The 16,872-nt window shown below is 43.2% G+C and overlaps 1 protein-coding gene and 1 long non-coding RNA gene across 2 annotated transcripts in view; one reads left to right on the top strand and one right to left on the bottom strand.

Moving 5' to 3' along the window:
• The first annotated feature begins 1,637 nt into the window (after positions 1 to 1,637).
• Positions 1,638 to 16,872, top strand: part of GATAD2A (GATA zinc finger domain containing 2A) — a 71,933-nt gene continuing 56,698 nt past the window's right edge. The window contains exon 1 of the mRNA XM_062596139.1: positions 1,638 to 1,683. The gene's annotated coding sequence lies outside the window, so the exon portion shown is untranslated. The remainder of the gene's footprint in view (positions 1,684 to 16,872) is intronic.
• On the bottom strand, positions 13,606 to 16,505 carry LOC134151530 (uncharacterized). The gene is made up of 3 exons (XR_009960870.1): positions 16,028 to 16,505; positions 15,084 to 15,140; positions 13,606 to 14,549 (listed from the first exon to the last, which is right to left on the bottom strand). It is a non-coding gene; the product is annotated as an uncharacterized LOC134151530 (long non-coding RNA).

The raw sequence follows: 16,872 nt of genomic DNA, 5'->3' as shown, positions 1-16,872 counted from the left end.
ATGTGAAGATTATGAATGAAAATAATTAAATAAGCATTATGTCATTTCTACTCATTTGAAACAAATGCCCAAATAACCTGATCTAAAGACACATCTAATCCTGTAATGAGCCACGTCAGTTTTGTGTGTAAATGAACTGACGAAAGACTGGTATTAGCATTAAAAATAAAGTGCTGTTCTTGTCACTTTAGTTTCATAAACTTGTCCTCACCTAAGTAATTTTCTGAAAAGAACAAACTCAATTGCAGGTGTCTAAAAATACTGAATAAGCATTCCTGAGACTTGTGCCACAGACACCGAAGGTAGGTTGCAAGCCGGTTGCTCCAAAGATTTTTATTTATTCTGTACGAACGCAGCTGTTCCGGCTGTCACGGCTGGCTTGGGGGAAGGTAGTTTATTGATTCGTCCGTTCCTCGTTTCTAGCTGCTGGCCGCCCCGGGGGGACTCCGGGGTAACCTTACCTGCGGCGGCGGCGGCAAGGACCGTGCAGCGGCTCCCCCGAGCGCGGCTGCGGGGCCGGAGGCGAAGGGTTAACGAGATCCCCGCGCGCCGTCTCGCAGGGAGATGGTATCGCGGCCCTGTCAGAGGTGTGGCCGGTGGCATGGAAATGTCTGAGCACCCCTGGCCTAGATCTGAGAAGGAAGCGGGGATGAGTCACGGCCCCCGCGGACGGCGCGGCCCCCGCCGGCCTGCCGGGGCCTGCCGCAACCGCCCGGCGCTGCGCCCCCCGCGGGGCCGCCTCGCCCCGCCGCCCGGGGAGGGGGGTGTGTGTGGGGGGGGCGCTCAGGCCTCCCCTCACGGCCGCGGGGAGGGAGCGACCCCGCCGCCGGCCCCTATCGGAGGCCCCCAGGCCGGCCTGCGCGGGCGGATAAGGGCCGGGGCCCCCTCGGCGCGGCGGCGGCCCCTCCCCGCCGCCGCGCATCACCTCAGGCGGCCGCGGCGCGGCGCCGGGCGGGGGCCGCCTCCCCCCGCCGCGGTGCCCGGGTCGCGGGGGGGGGGGGGGGGGGGGGCGGGGAGCGCCGCCGAGCCCCGCGCGGCCACCCCGGCCGCCGGTCCCGCCTCTTTCCTGCGCGCCCGCGGCGCGCATTGGCTTTCGTTTCCCCACCCACCGTGTCCTCCGGGGGTTTTACTGGTCGGCGCTCACGTCGCTCAAAGCGAAGCACCGCCCCTCTCGCCTTAACGCTTATCTCGGGGGCGGGACAAAGGCTGGTTTCGGCTCCCATTGGCTAGCGGCCTTGGCAGCGTCAGGTTTCCATTGGTTGCCGCGAGAGTCAAAACCTCATTTCAAAAAAAAAGAAAAAAAAGAAGAAGCCGACGAGGAGGCGGAGCGAGGCGGGCGGGGACGCGAGTTTGTCAAAATCTGCCTAGCAACGGGAGTGGGCGGGAAAAGCGTCCCGAGGAGGTGACGGTTGGTGGCGCGCGCGCCACCCTGGGAGTCCCGCGCTGCCGGCGGCGGCGGCGGCGCGCGGCGCGGGGCGGCGCGCGCGGAGGGGGGCGGGGGGGGGGGGAGGAGGGAGCCCGGCGCGAGGCGGGTCTCCCTGCGCGCGCAGCCCCCTCCTCCCTCCCTCCCTCCCTCCTCCTGTCAGTGGCCACCTGAGGGAGCCGCCTCCCCTCCCCCCACGGCCCCAGTCCGGCCCGGGCCCCGCTGAGGAGGAGGAGGCGGCTCTGAGGGGGCTGAGGAGAGTGAGTGACATCGCCACCCCCAGCAGCCCCTGGGGAGCGGGGCGGGGGGGGGGGCAGCGCCCCGAGGGGAGCGAGGGCTAAGGGGGCGCCGGGGCAGAGGAAAAGGGGGCGAGTGAGGAGCCGAGGAAGGAGGTCGGGGAGGAGCCGGGGGGGGGGGGAAGCGGGGCGCAGGGGCGAGGGTCGCAGTGTGCCGGGGTGGTGGTGGTGGTGGTGGGGGGGGGGTCGCCGGGACGGGGAGGGCGGCGGGGCGCGGGCGCCCGCGGGGGCCAGGCTGGAGGCGCCCCGAGGGCGGCGGGGCCGGGGGGCGGGGGACACGGACGGGGCGCAGGCATGGCGGGGGAGGGGAAGGCCCGGAGGGAATCGGCCTGAGGAAGAAGCGGGCCTGGGAGGGGCGCTCCAAAAAAAAAAAAAGAAAAAAAGAAAAAAAAAGAAAAAAGAAAAAAAAAAGAGGGGGGGAAGTACCAGGAGAGGGTGGGCAAGGCTGAGGGGGTGCCAGGGAGGAGCGAAGAGTGCATCCTGGGAGTTGCCCGATAGGCACAGCTACCAGAGCATGTCAGCAAAGCCAGATTATTAGTCCCAGAGACTTGGGAAGGCGGGGGAGGGGCGGTGGGGGAGGGGAGGGAGCCTCAGATGCGGGAGATGGGGCATCCGGGGAGGGGAAAAAAAAAAAAAAAAAAAAAAAAAAAAAAAACTTGGGGCGCCCGGGCCCCGCTGGTGCAAGGGGTGCCGCGGGCTCCGGAGCGGGCGGCCGAGGGGGCCCGGCTGAGGCGAGGTGGGGAGAGGGGCCCGCTGGAAGCGGAGGGCAGCTTTATGGTACAGGAAGGTACCAGGACTCCCGACAGAAGCTGCGGTGGTGCGTGCTGCAGGGGGAAGGAGACGTCCACTGCGCGAGAAAGTGGCACTTCAGACGCGGACAAAGTTCTGTCGTGGGGCACCAAAAGCGAGGGTCTTCTGTGGAGGAGGAGGAGGCACCCCTGGGAAGAAAGGGTGAATGCAGGCAGGGTGAGGCCACGTTCAGAGGGGACCTGCTAAGCAGGAACAAAAAACTGGTTGCTTGCTGGGTTGCCAGATGGGTTGAATTCACGACAGGACTTAAGATGGAGGTGTTCTGTGGGGCTGATGCCAAAGATGAGTACTTACACCCATGTTTGTAGACATGTTAGAGGTTATGAGTGCAAAGATTGAGAGCTAGGCTCATTTTCTCTAATGTGAAAACATCGCCCTTCTGTTTGCCTCTATAACTCAATTACTTTCTTTTTTCTGGCAGTGTTTATCTCTGTACTACTTTGGGGGGGATTTAGTTTGTACGCAAGACAAGCTCTATTCAAAATAAAGTTATATCCTGTCTGTGGTCTACCACCTTCTGCTCACCCCCAGCTATCTGCCATGTTTCACAGAGTGTATATAGATGGCTTTTTAAAAATCTAATTCATTATTAATTTTCTATCTTTTTCCCACCTTCTCTTTTTTTCTTTGTGATAAGTGTGGTCAAAAGCTAGAGAGGAAAAAAAAAGGAGTTTATTTGTGAGCCACATATGCTGTGGCAGTTGCTATAGGTAAAATAATATTGTCCATTTAAGTATTTAGAAGTAGCTAACTTTAAAAATTTTGATTCTTCACAGCATTATAGCAGGACATTCCAAACCAGTTAAAAAGTATAGGCAAGGAAGAAGATAAGGACTCTTCTTTCTGCCTTAAATTGAAAAAGTCCCTTAAAAATAATTAGAGAACAACTTAGAAATTGGTGATACAAATATTTAGTTGATTTAGCTGAATACTATTAAATGCAGGGGAAATTGTGTAAAATACTTGAATATTTTTCATGACTGTACCCTAAGGACAAAGTTTTAAGAAAGGAAAACATGTTTTTTTCTAGTGGGCAGCCTTCTTTTAAACTTTACCTAAACTTTAGCTTTTCTTCTAATCTCAATATGACTGCTACAGATGACTTGTTTTTTTTCAACTTTTTCAAGAGTTTAAGGACACTTCTTAACCAAACTGAATACACATACTGTTCAAACAGTAAATAGGTAAATCTGCCAAAAGATAAAACAGATTATGGTACCACACAAATGTAATTGAAATTACTTCTGTGTACCAGTGGTCCCTAAATTCTGCTGTCCAGTGGGCTACTATATGAAGCGAGCAAAATGCTGCAGGCTGCTTCATGTCTCCCAGTTGACTTCATTTTGAACATCTTAATTTCTTGTTGCCATGAGCAATTTTAGAGGGTCTTGCATGAAGAAACTTGTCTGCAAGTAATGAGTTGGGGACTACAACTAAAAACATTTTGTTTTAAATCAGTACACAAACATGGTTCCCTTGCCTTTGAAACCTCTCAAAGAATGAGAATTAGTTTTTATTCAAAGTTAATTCAGTTCCCAACATGACAGACTGAATGTTTCAAGGATCGTACATAAGAGGCAGAACCATAGAATGATAACCTCTGTATTGCAGCAAAAATTAAGAGGTCTCTGCTAGATTTAGCTGTAACTGAATGTGTCTTATCTCAGCGGAGTTCAGGTGTTTGGCCAAAAGGGAAATAGACTGCTTTCCACTCTGATATCTTTAGCTTGAATTTAGGGAGTCCATCAAGTGTCTCTGAAGAATCTGGCTTGTGTGTTATCACAATTTTCCAAAGACGGATAGGGAATTTAAAAGTAATAGTGGAGACTTGCTCAATGGGTCACAGGCATGTTTTAAGTAGCAACTGAGGGAATAGGGAAGCCAATCCTTAAATGTTTCTAGTAGAGGTACAATGCCGTGGAATCAAAATTCAAAGCTTTTTGCTGCTAGGGCCAATACGGCTGTGAACAGTGAATTAATGTTGTGTTTTCAAAACATGGGACCACTTGCATTTTTTAACATAGGCATTTCTACTTGAGGAACTGAGCAGTATCAATGGACTAGTACCACAGTGTGAAACTTCTCTGTATGGCATTTTTGGGTAGTATGAGAAAGGTGAGAGAAAATTTGAGAAAAAAAAATTATTCGAGATATATGAAAAATCTTTATGTAGTCTGGCTTGCTGATATTGTTATCCATTCCTTACAGAATGCTAAATTCAATCTCATTTACGTTTCTGGGCTGACTCAGAGTATCTAGTTTCACAGTTTTGGTGTGCAACCAAAAATATCAATGAATGTTGCAGCCAAAGAACAATGAGAGAAGACACAGTGTAAGCATACCCCTTTGCTGACTAATTCCCTGTTCTTCAGAGCAAGATAGCATGTACTTTTTTGCAAACCTTATCAGTGCTGTTTCTTACCCAGGTTTGAAAACTCAAAAGCATTTGAGCTCTTGTACTATGTAGGTAAAGGTAGGCTGACTGTAGAAGAGCAGCTGAGAGTATCTTCAGATGCCAGCGGTCTTACCTTTTCATTGGCTATGTATACTGGAGCCATATGCTTATTTTCAGAATTGGATCATAAATGTTTTATTTTGACCCAAGTAAAATAAATAACATCAACTAAATCCATCAACCCATCATAATCAGGAAAGAAAGTACTATTCTTGGGTTTTTCAGCAAAGTTGGAGGAGAAAGCTTAAAAGTCAACGTGGAAAGATAAAAGTTACTGTTGTTCAACTGAATGCTTCCTGCCTTTTCATGTGACTTGCTACTTTTAGTCAAATAGGTTTCCAGATTAGCAAAATAAGCACATGAATATTACTTGTGAAATGTTTTTGTGGAACACACCATTTCCCTAGAAATAGATACACAGAAGTACTATTGCCAAATGTGCTTCATTTTAAACAGGTATGTTAGGTCAGCCATGGCATCAATTCATTCTTTAGAATTCTGTTGCTTAGAGCAGATCTATTCCTTGCTGTAAGCAAATAACTGGGGTGTTACTGACAAGCCAAAATATCGGAATGGTATCTACAGTATTTGCTTTTTGGTTGCCTGACAAGAGTAAACCAGTGGTTTTATGCTAATGGAGCTACCAGGTTTATTTTCTGGATTTTTCCATCTTTTTATTGCTCTTTTTACAGCACACAGCATGAGTTCTTATTTGTAATCTCTTATAAATTTTATAATTTATATGCAACTGCACCCACTTATCCAACTGGTATGACATTCAAGTAGGTTGGAGAAGATGAGAGGATAGTAGGTATTTGGCGATCGTGTTCTAGGCTTTGGGTCAAAAGGACTCCAATCAAATAGCTTCCTGGTTAGATTACATTTTCTTGGTTTAGGCTGTTATTACAAGTACATAAAAGACTTGGCATCATGAGCACCAGTATAAAATCAAGTAGATTTTTCTCCTAGCTAATAGATTGCACAATTCTTTTGAAACTATATGTATATAATTACTGATAAATTATAAACCATTTTATTTTTAATTTATAAATAAGCATCTCCAAATACCGTCTGAACCCAAATATAGTTGCCTTGGTTCCTATACGTAGACCAGTTAAACTATCCTTCAACAATTGATTTATATAACTGGAATAGCTAGGGAAGTGAGAAATTTCCTTCCTTTTAGGATACAATGCCAAGGATGTTAAATCTCTAGAGACTCTGATGATAAGAATTGAGCTGTCCTTTTTTGGAGTTATTAAACAAGTAAATGATTATTCATTTGAGCACTGAAATTGTGGAATATGATTCTGTTGTTATCTCTCTTCTCCCACTTGGTGATGTGTACTTCTGCACTGTGCAGATTCAGTACAAGGCTTCGTAAGCGTGTGGTGGAGGACAAGCTTCCTCTTCAGAGGAAAACAAAAAGGTACTTCAGGTTTTGGTGAAATAGTAGATGCAATGTTTTTTTTTTCCTGAGAGCCATCTCTTGGCAATGCATTGGGAATTACATGTAATTGGTAGTAGTATCTGATGGCTGTGAGTGATCCCACCACACACACTACCTTTTTTCAGTAGAAGTATTTGGCTTCATTGTTGGAGACAAATTTAAGATTATTTTGGAAGATTAAAAAAATGAATCTAGTTCTTCCAATATAAGCTGTATGTTAATTTCTGTGAAGGTAATCACAGCAACTAAAGCAACCAAGTGCACTGACATTTCTAGTTTAGAACTTCCATAAACTTTAAGCAAGCCCTGGAAGTAGTAGTGGCTTTATGAATACCTTTCTTTTGAAATTTGCCTGAGAAAACAAGATCAATAATAACTGATCTCATCAATCCTAAATTTAGAAATGAATCTAATTTATGATCTTTGCTTTTCAAACGGAAAGCAGGTTATGGAACTGACCTGATACAATTCTGTTCAGGGAAGAGAGGGGAAGTGACTTCTTAGAACTTAAGTTATAATTGGTAGTGTGCTATGAGAAAAGACTGGCATTTTTTATGTGCTCATAGTATACATTCTATTACCAGATGGAAACATGGTAATATGGTAAACAGAGTATAAGACTTAGATAATCCTCCTAAAAGAACAGGAGTTTTCAATATATATCATATTTCAATAACAATCTGTCTTATCTAGTCAACTTTGTTTAAATCAATCAAACCTAGTTATGCTGTCTTAGACCTTTGGCTTTACATCAGTCTGTCCCTCATTGCCTGTAATGTAATTGCATTACAAGGCTCTATTGACATCTCAAAAATGCACTTAAAATACTTTTCCAGTCAACTCTTTGAGAGATACAGGTAGCAAAGGATTGGAGTATTCATCTTCAAAAAATTAACAATGCAAGTTACAGCAAACTGAAACCATGTTGAACTGTCAAACTCCTATTCACCTATGATAAGTTAAAAGAAAATGGTTTGAGACATACAGATAACTTGCTTGTTGGGCTTTGAGATGATACAAATTTTAATAAAGTCAATTATAATCAAGGAGAGAATTTTGTAACTAAGAGGGCACAACAGTCTGTGGATAAAGTTACAACGTAGTGTTGATCTCTGGCTGGATACCTTGAGAAACCAGTAACAGTTGAAATACTGAGCACTGAAGCTAATTCAGTTAAGATATGATTTTATATACAGCCAGCTTTACTGTTCATATACAGTGTGGGTTTTAACAACAAGGAGAGCATGAATCATTTGTCTGTCTGCATATTTAAAGAAATCTAAAGTAAGAGTAACTTGTTTTGGAGGCTGTCATATCCGTTTTCATCAAATCTACTGTATCACTGGTCTTGCATAGGCAAAACTTTTAATACATTCAGAATACTTTCTGTGAACTCTTTATTTCCCAGTACTTCTTCCTTAAGGATCTTTAGAGAGAACCTGACTGTTGAACACAAATAGCTGTGGATGTCATGACACCCATGCAGACAAATATCTGATTGTGCTCATATTAATCTCTATTAGGAATCTAGTCTGATGCTGGACTGGGAGAATGAATTACTGAGAATTACTCAAATATGTTTTGTGGAATTTAGGTGGAGTTCTTTATGCTGTAACTACAAACACATTTACCTCACGAGAAAGAGATTGATTCCCTAGATATTCTAAAATTCTTAGTTTGTAGGATATGATTTGTAAAAATGTATCTTTCCCAAAACAGGCTTTTCTGTGTCCAGCTTGCTGCTTGGTAAACACTGACTGGGGGTGGGGATGTGTGTGGGGGAGACAGTTTCAATCTGATTAATAATGAAGTATTATTAACAATGGCAACGTGCGGCCGGTGACAACCATGCCCTGCAATTTCCAAGACACTTCGGCAGACAAACACTGATCCTACCTGAAAATCTTTTGAACCATTTCAGTTTTGATATCCTGAAACTTCACAACTCAACTGAGTAGCACAATCTAGCTTTCATAATCTATCAAGTGAGAAATATCTTTGGTACTGTTCGTGAAAACACCACTGTAGCCCCGTGCAGGAACATTTCATATGTGTCAGAGGAATGGAGAGAAAAGTTCTAATTATTGTATCTACAATACTGTAAAACTTTCAGCTCTACTGCTTAATCTTCTTGAAAAATGAACCATTTCAGCCAAAAATACACCAATCAGCCTAGCAGATCCCTCAAGGATAAGAGTTGGTTTTCTAGAAAATGAAGCAACTAATGACCAGCTCTGTGATCAGAGCTTTGAGAATACACAGTTTGGTCAGTTTTGTTCCAGAACTGGTAAAAAGCTTGAGTCCTTGAGATCATATTTTGTATTTCCCCCATTATGTCTAATTTGGAGGGCAGTAAAGACCAAAACCCAAGAAGGACAAAATGCTCTCCAAGGTGGAGGAAATATGATGTGTATTTTAATTCTAAGACTACTCCTATTAATAGTGGTTATGTCAATGCCCTTCTGCCTTCACTGTTCAGGGTTTCAGAGTATATGTATATGGATGATAGTGTGAATTATTAATTTAAGTATTTTTGAATAAGGAGTAGGCAAATTATATGCGACTGGAAGTATTCATTGTTGTGCTCAGAATGGAAGCAATTCATACTTAAAATTACTTGTGGTTTAATAGCACAGAGATCCTGTTGCATTCAGAGACTGCCCCTTACCCTGAAGAGCCTACCAGTTGGATGAGGCAAAATGCAATGTTTGCATAATATGAAAGGAAACCAGCAGATAAAAATAACAAAACCATCTGATTGTATATGTTAACTGTGGCAGAACTTTGAGTTTTCATTATAAAAAAAAAAAGTCTTAAGTGATTAGCAGTCCAGGTGATGCACAGCAAGCAGTTGCTGGGAACACTTCTTGTATGCAGATTCCTTGAAGTTCGGAGTATTCCATATTCTATTCTGAAAATGGCTTCCAGGCTAGAGGAGGGATTAATGGACACTCAGTAAGCCCTCCTGTGCAAAAAATGATGAAATAATAAGGATCTTCTTGGGGGCTTGTGGTTTTCTTCTCATGTATAGCATTTATAGGCTGCAGATGAGACAGTTAAAAATAGGCTGGCAGGTCTAGATGAAAAGATGCTTGTGAATATTCAACAACTGATAAAATTAGCAGGAATAGAGGCTAAGATCTATTTTGGCCCTCATTGTTACAGGTTTGCAACCGCAGATTTGGAGGTCCTGCTGCTTCCCTTAGGACTCTGTAGCAGCTGAATTTACAGAAAGTCAAAGTAGAGTTTTCTGCCACTAGTTCATTCGTCTTTTAATCAGGGTCAAGTACTGATGAGCCGCGTGACAGTGATCAGTAAACAAACAAGAGGTGCTTGTTTACGGCCATTCCCTCGAAGTAATGGCTCTGTGGGTCTGACTCACTGTTTGCCAGCATAACATTTGTGTCCAAAGTCGCAGATCACAATGCTAACTTAACTGATCTGAGCAAGTCTGTGGTGGACCAGCTTTCAGGAGGTTGAGATGTTCTTTGGCAGATCTTTAAATATAAAAGCAACGCTATGTGAACTTTGTTCTCTCCCACTTCAGAGTAAAATCGATAGTCCATGAAGCGCTTGTTGAATTGGAGCAAAGCTCCTACTGTATCCGATTCTACTCATAAAAGTGCTTATTAGGGAGAAGGTTGATAATATCACACTGAAAACACCATCTTGGGCAAAGCAACATTTGCATATAGAGCTACTGTTTTCCTCCTTTCCTCAAAAGCCATACATTACTGATCCTTAATTTCTTCAGTTCCAGAAAGATTAATTTTCATTTCTCATTAGAGTCATTCACATCACTGCTTAGATTACGGAATTTTGACTGTTTCCAATCTCACGTCCTGCTTTGCTGCAGAAAATACTTGACATTTAAGTATTACTCCCTTTGGTTAGGAGAAAGGCAAATAGACGCAATGGTACAGATTATATATTGACTTTGAAGTGTCTCAGATTCTTCTTGTCAAAATGCACCTGTTTACTATTTCATCATATTCCTGAACTACTTATCAGAAATTATGTCTTGAGCAGCTTGTGGAAGTTGCAACTTGCACTGCAGTTTACAGCCTGAATATAGTTTCATGAGAATATAAGTAATGGTAGGTCTCTTGATCTCAAGCCTATGGAATTCTGTTCATTCTTAGTATAAGCCATCTTAAATTTGTATTGTTATTGTTTTCGGTGACATTATGATTTCTGACACTGTTGCAGCATGCTTACAGTTTTATCCTTTTTACTTCTGTTAACTGTTCAAAGATTAATTTCAGAATTCCAGCAATAGTTCCTTACAAGCTGTTTTGGTTTGCTTAAAAAAAATATAAAGAATTGCAATCTCACTTTTCTAGTGTCAGACTCCCAGTCAACAAACACTAAGCAGTAGTGCTTGGTTTATCTTCTGAATGGTGGAAGTCAGGTGAACGTAACAGGTACTGAAGCAGATCTGGGGCAACATTAAAACATAGCTATACTGCTATCTTGATCCTCTACACCATCAAACATCTTTAGAGTGATGTTCTCAACCTTTACTAAAATATATATTGGCTATTGGGTTTAAAGAACTTGTTTAGCCTGTTCTGTATGCCAATATTAGCATGTTCCCATGCTTCTTGCATATGTTGCTAGTTGTAGAAAGCTGTCCAAGTCTGAGAAAAGTGTATTCATCTGACTTAAGTTTTACTTCATGTTTTTCTTTAAACTACATTCTGATATGTAGCAACACCCTGAAGTGGAGAAGAGGCTTAATCTCGTTTTTCATTCTTCCTGTAGTGACATCTGTGAATTTTGTCTGATTGTGCATTTTGTTTTTTCTCAGATCCCAATACCAAATTCTGCTGTTATTACAACAAGACTAGCTACTGATGTATGTTGTATTTAGAGGTATGAAGAGTATAAGTAATGTGCTTTTAAAATATACAGGAAGTAGTTGATCAATGATATCATCTGTGGACTTGACATTTGAAGTGAGGGACATGCCTCTGGAGGAACAACTTAATAGTAGAACTTTGTAGCTCCAGCAAGACCTTGACTGCTTGTATAGGTATTCAGCTTTAAAGTAGAATTACGTTATATAACATTAGTTTTGATTATCAGAACTAAGGCTATTTTCTGGGTATATGCCACATTCATAAATGAAAATTATACTCAAGTAAGTATTTGAGGCGATTTGCTATGTTGGATTCTTACCAACATCTTTATAAGATTTGAACAGACTAACAAAAGCAAGCTCTGTAGCTGCTCTGTTCCACTGGCCTGGCTGGAAAGGCTGACAGATAAAGCTTCCCGCTGGATCCACCCACCTATTGCCAATCCATGCACCGACGCACAAGGGAGTGTCATTAACATAGCACAGCTGATGCCCTCTGCAAAGCATTGTCACCTTAGTGACACACCCAGGACTTGCCAACTTGAACTGAGACAGCGTCTGAATTTCAGATTTCCTTCTCCCATTTGACTGTACACTCAGTGCTCTGTTTTATACTTAATTGAGTACTTTAATCAAGGCCCAGGTGAGAAATGGTGAGGTAATATTTTTCTGTTATTGCTTTACTATACATCATCTGATTCATAACAAGGAAAAGATATGCAAAAGTATAGCTGTTTGCTTATTTAAATGGCTTCTCTAATTTTGAACTACTGGATTTTAATTAAAATGTAATATTTACTTTAGATGGCAAACTATACATATATTTGAATATGCAAAATAGCATGTGGCAAGGGTTTGCAGAAAATCTGTAAGGTTCTGAGATAGAAGCTGATGTTCTGTTTACTCTAAAATACCTTGTTCTTGAAATAGTGTCAAGAGTGTGATCTATAAAGCTTGATGTAAAAAGATATTTCTTAGGTTTTTGATTTTATTGACAAGTGATGCTGTCATCAGCATCACGAACATACTGTATAAGAGTTTAGCACACAAATTAGATACTAATGCTGTTCCTGCTTTAGTAGTTTTTCACACAGTTTGCGGTGTGTAGGCCCATGCCAGATATCTAAATAGCTAGTGACTATTAAAAAAAAATCCATTTTATTTCACTACTCGGAGGTGGCTGTTTCATGTTATTGGATAATACGTAGCTCAAGAGCTTCTAGAATCTGATAGTAAATAGAACCAAAACTACTTCAGTAGCATCACTCCTCTCAAAGAATCCTCCCGTGGAAATGACACAAGGCCCTTGCATTCCTCTCCTGGCTTGGTTAGGCAAAAGCAAGAATATTTTTCAAAATATTTTTGCTATTTTGTATGTTAAAATGACCATATGTCAGTACTCAATTCACAGTTGCTATATGCCAAACTTATTTTGATACTTTAACAGCAGAAAGCAGTGACTTCAAGTTGAAGTGATAATTCTCTACAAGAAGCTGTAACATTTAGAGTCAAGCTGAAGCCTGACTAGAACGTGAGCTTCACATTATACATTTCAGCTTCAAATCCTTAAAAATTAAGTTGATAATTTATGTTGATTCTTGGTTCAGTACTGCCAAAGATAAATACCATTGAATAAATATGAGTAATACAAAAGGTGCTCTCCTCTCCCCATACTGAGATCCCTACTACTTACTGTTTTAAAAGCAAGGCAGCAGGGCTTCTAGCATGAAAAGTTAATAGATGTATTTTTAAAATGTCCGTATAAAAAGCACTGATAACGTCAAAGATAGCGACGTAATAGAAGGAACTCTTGCAATTTTTAGAGAAATCCCATTTCTGTCAGTTCAGCAAATGGATAATTAGGCACAAAACCAAACTATAATGTTGCCTATTATTTTTTTAAAAAATGTAAAATAATACTGCATATTGTCCAAGTAGTTAAAAGGTATATATTCCCCAAAAGGAATACATACAAACTACAGTTGCACTCACACTTGACTCTGAAGATTTTAAGTGTCGTTTTAAATAGGAAACAGGACTGTTTTAATAACATTTCAGTAACACTCTTTATCTGAAAAAGACATATATATAATCTATTTAAAATAGGGATCAGATACCCTTTTTAACTACTGTTTCAGATGTTTGGTTTGCATTGTTTGGAGTTAAGTATATCCAGCTTTATTTTTTCTGAAAACAAGATACACATCTACAGAATTCCTCCTAAAATCTTAACAACTTTTGCAGTCTGATACATACAGGTAGATTGATTTAGTTAGTGCTTTTTCTGTCCCTTCCCCCCCCTCCCCCTTAATCTGTTGTGATTCCATAGAACTTTACTCCTGAAAGCAGCTTAGGACTAGTTTCATTTCAGCAGTTTACATAAACGTGTTGCAAACAAGTTACTTCATCTTATGTATATATTTCTAGGAATACACAACTTTGGTATCAGTGTCTCTCTTGCTGATAGAGCCACCAATTTGCCACACTTGATTTATCATTGAAATAACATTAGCCTGTGACTTTGTTAAGCAGTTGTAATACTAATACACCTTCAAGGTGACTTCATTATTAGCAATCCCTTCGGATGCTATACCCTCACCTTCTCCCAGCAACATCTAGTAGCTGAAATTTGAACTTTGCCCCCAAAGAGAAGTCAGTCTTTATAATTTCTTTACTCCAGTTCAGCAGCCTGTCTTAAACCACACTCGCTTATTCCAAATTATTTACTAAATAATCATTTACTTTGCTGTTTTGAGTATGCTAATGAAAGAAAATCGTAAGAATTCTCTTCAGCTGATAGTAATATTTCTATGTATCATGTTTGAAGGACTGTTCCAGCAAAAACTCTAACTTTATGATAAGATGACTGGTTTGGTTTTCTAAGTTTACTTTTAATAGACTTATAACAGCTACAGACTAAGGAAAACCAGCTAGGAATTAGGGCTATTCTATTTGAATTGAAAATAATTTTTGTTCAAAGTAAACTACAACATCTCCCATAAAATAGAACATGAGGTATCTTGGTTTGCAATGGAAAAAAAAATGTCCTTGTTAGTCTCGTGAAAAGTGGGAGGGTAGAGCTGTACCAGGGTCCCCAGCAAGACGGAGTCCAAGGAGGTTTTCTGTTTGGTCTTGCTGCTGTGTTCCAGCTGGGGCGGCGGAGCACAAGCTAGCTCTGTTTCTGATGATGTGGCTTTTCTTCCTCTTGCCATCCATCTCATCTTTCTGCATCTCTTTGAGAGGGCACCTACAGCCTTTTGAAAGGAGATTGTTCATCATTTTTATGTTTAAATAAGGGGAGGGGGGGAAAGGCAAGGTTCTGGATGTTGTGTAACTGGAAGACAAAAAAATGCTGCAGACAAGTGAGATGCTGTTGTGAGAAATCCTTTGTGTTTGAAAGCTGGGTGGAAATAAGTCAATATAACCCACAGAGGCAGAACAGAGTCCCCATCTTTTCACAGGACCTGTAAATTAATCATCAAAATTATGAAAGACAGTCCTAATCATTCTGCTTCTAAATCTCTTTCGATAAATATCACATTTGGAAATGTGTTGGCAGGGAATATTTACACACTGAGTCTGGCAGAATATTGATTTGGGGATAACTTTCTTTCCTAACGTCCCATGACATTCCTCCCATTTTTAAATTCATGCTTCACCTAGATTTTGGAAAATGTGTCAGAAATTTGAATGCAGAGCCAGAAACTTCATCCTCTTAGAGCAAAAGGAGGACCCTACAGTATGATATATAAGCCTGGTGAAAATTACTCAGCTTGAGATTAACTTACTTGATTTAGTGAATAAGATGTAATCAGACTGGTGTCTTAGGAGCCAATATACCGCATCTGAAAAATAAATGGAAAACTTGAGATCTTAAGGGCTACAGAAGACACGCTCATTGGCATTTGCCTGTTGCAGAAAGAAATATTTATGGAAAAGCTAGATGAATCAATGTCATTTTGATAATTTGGTAACTCTGAACAGGTTGACCTGGTCGTTCAGACACTGCAGCCCATACGTAGACTAAGGCATGACTGCAGCCTGGTCAGAACAGTTAACGTCCCCAAGGAGTACCAGGGAGAGAAGTGTCCTTCTGTGAGCTGCCTCTGATAGAGGACGTGGAAAAGTGGTACTTAGTTGGAGAACCAAACCAAAACTACATTAGTGTGTTAAAGGGGCTGGTAATAAAACAGTTTGGAATTTCTTCTGTTCTTTATCTACATTAATTCACCTGCTAGACTTAAGATCTGGGGAGCACACTTTGAGAAAGCCTTTCTAAACAATTTCTGTTAAAAAACATAGGGAGAAAATAGGAGTAATCCATAAATACGACTTCTCTTTCACGTCCCACAGAAATACCTCTAGCTATACCTTTAGCGCAGGGACGTTAGTGGGAATCCTAGTATTCCGGTGCGTTGCTTAATGCACTTTGCATGTGATCAGCACATCGAGTCATGCTCATCGCGTACGCCATGACTAAGATTTGTTTCTGAATAATCGAAGACACTTATTGCTGCTTTCTGCTACTTCCTAACCCACTGTGAATTGTGGATAGCAGTAGTAAAGCAATCTGGAGCTTTTTAGGTAGAAGAAAATAGCTATTTCTAGCATTGGCTGCTTACAGTAACAGTATATCTCTTCTAAATCTTCTATACATGTGTAAATATGTATAAAACCTATATATATGTTTATATAAACTTAAATATGTGTGTAGGTATTTGGAGATGCCTACAAGTGTATTTTCCAATGATAACATCTTTCAGGAAGCAGTCTGCAGGAAACATAGTTCTTTTTCTTCTCCAGAGCTGGCGGGTTTTGGTGTGGTGGGCTTAGCCAGGGCGTATTCAATTAGCGCAGCATCTCAGTCCGTGTCCGCTAGCCCCCTTTCTGAACTCCGTCTGTAGGACAGCGCGCTGCGCGGCTCCGGGAAGCTCCGACCACCTCTGTCAGACCGCTTTCTGCCTTCGAGATCCCAGAAATAAGTTGCGTGTGTGCCTTCTGGCTCCCGTCGCCAGCTCGGTAAGGCCTCTGCGCCGCGGCGGCCGCCTGTCCGAGCCGCGAGCCCCGTCCTCGGACCTGCGGCCCCCGCGGCAGCGGCAGCGGCGGGGAAGGCGCGCTGCCGTCCGCTTCCTTCCCCGGTGCCTGCCGGCGCTCGGGAAGGAAAGAGAGAAGGCGAGCCGAGAACAACTCGTGTCAGCGGCGGCGCCGGGCTGCAGCACCGCACCGCACCGCACCGCACCGCACCGCACCGCGGACAATACCGGGGCGCCGAGGCTGCCAGGCCCCGCGGCGGCGGCGGCGCCTCCACGTGGCCCCGGGCGGCGCGGCGGGGCCCGCGGCGCCCCCCGCCCGCGCCCCCCGCGTCCCCCGCGGCCAGTGGTGGCCCGGCTCGCCGCGCCGCTCGCCCGGCGGCGGCCCCCGCGGCGCGGCGCTGCCGCCGCCCGTGTCCCCCCGCGGCGCGGCGCGGCGCGGCGCGGCGCCAGCCCCGCCGCTGCGGCGCAGGACGGGCCGCCCTGTGGCTGGGCCGCCGCGGCGCGCATGCTCCGCCGAGTGACGCCGCGACTCCATGTGTGAGAA

This window comes from Rhea pennata, chromosome 27, assembly GCF_028389875.1.
Source record: "Rhea pennata isolate bPtePen1 chromosome 27, bPtePen1.pri, whole genome shotgun sequence".
Lineage (NCBI taxonomy): Eukaryota > Metazoa > Chordata > Aves > Rheiformes > Rheidae > Rhea > Rhea pennata.
The sequence above is the reverse complement of the archived record's forward strand: the minus strand, read 5'-3'. Positions and strand labels throughout refer to the sequence as shown.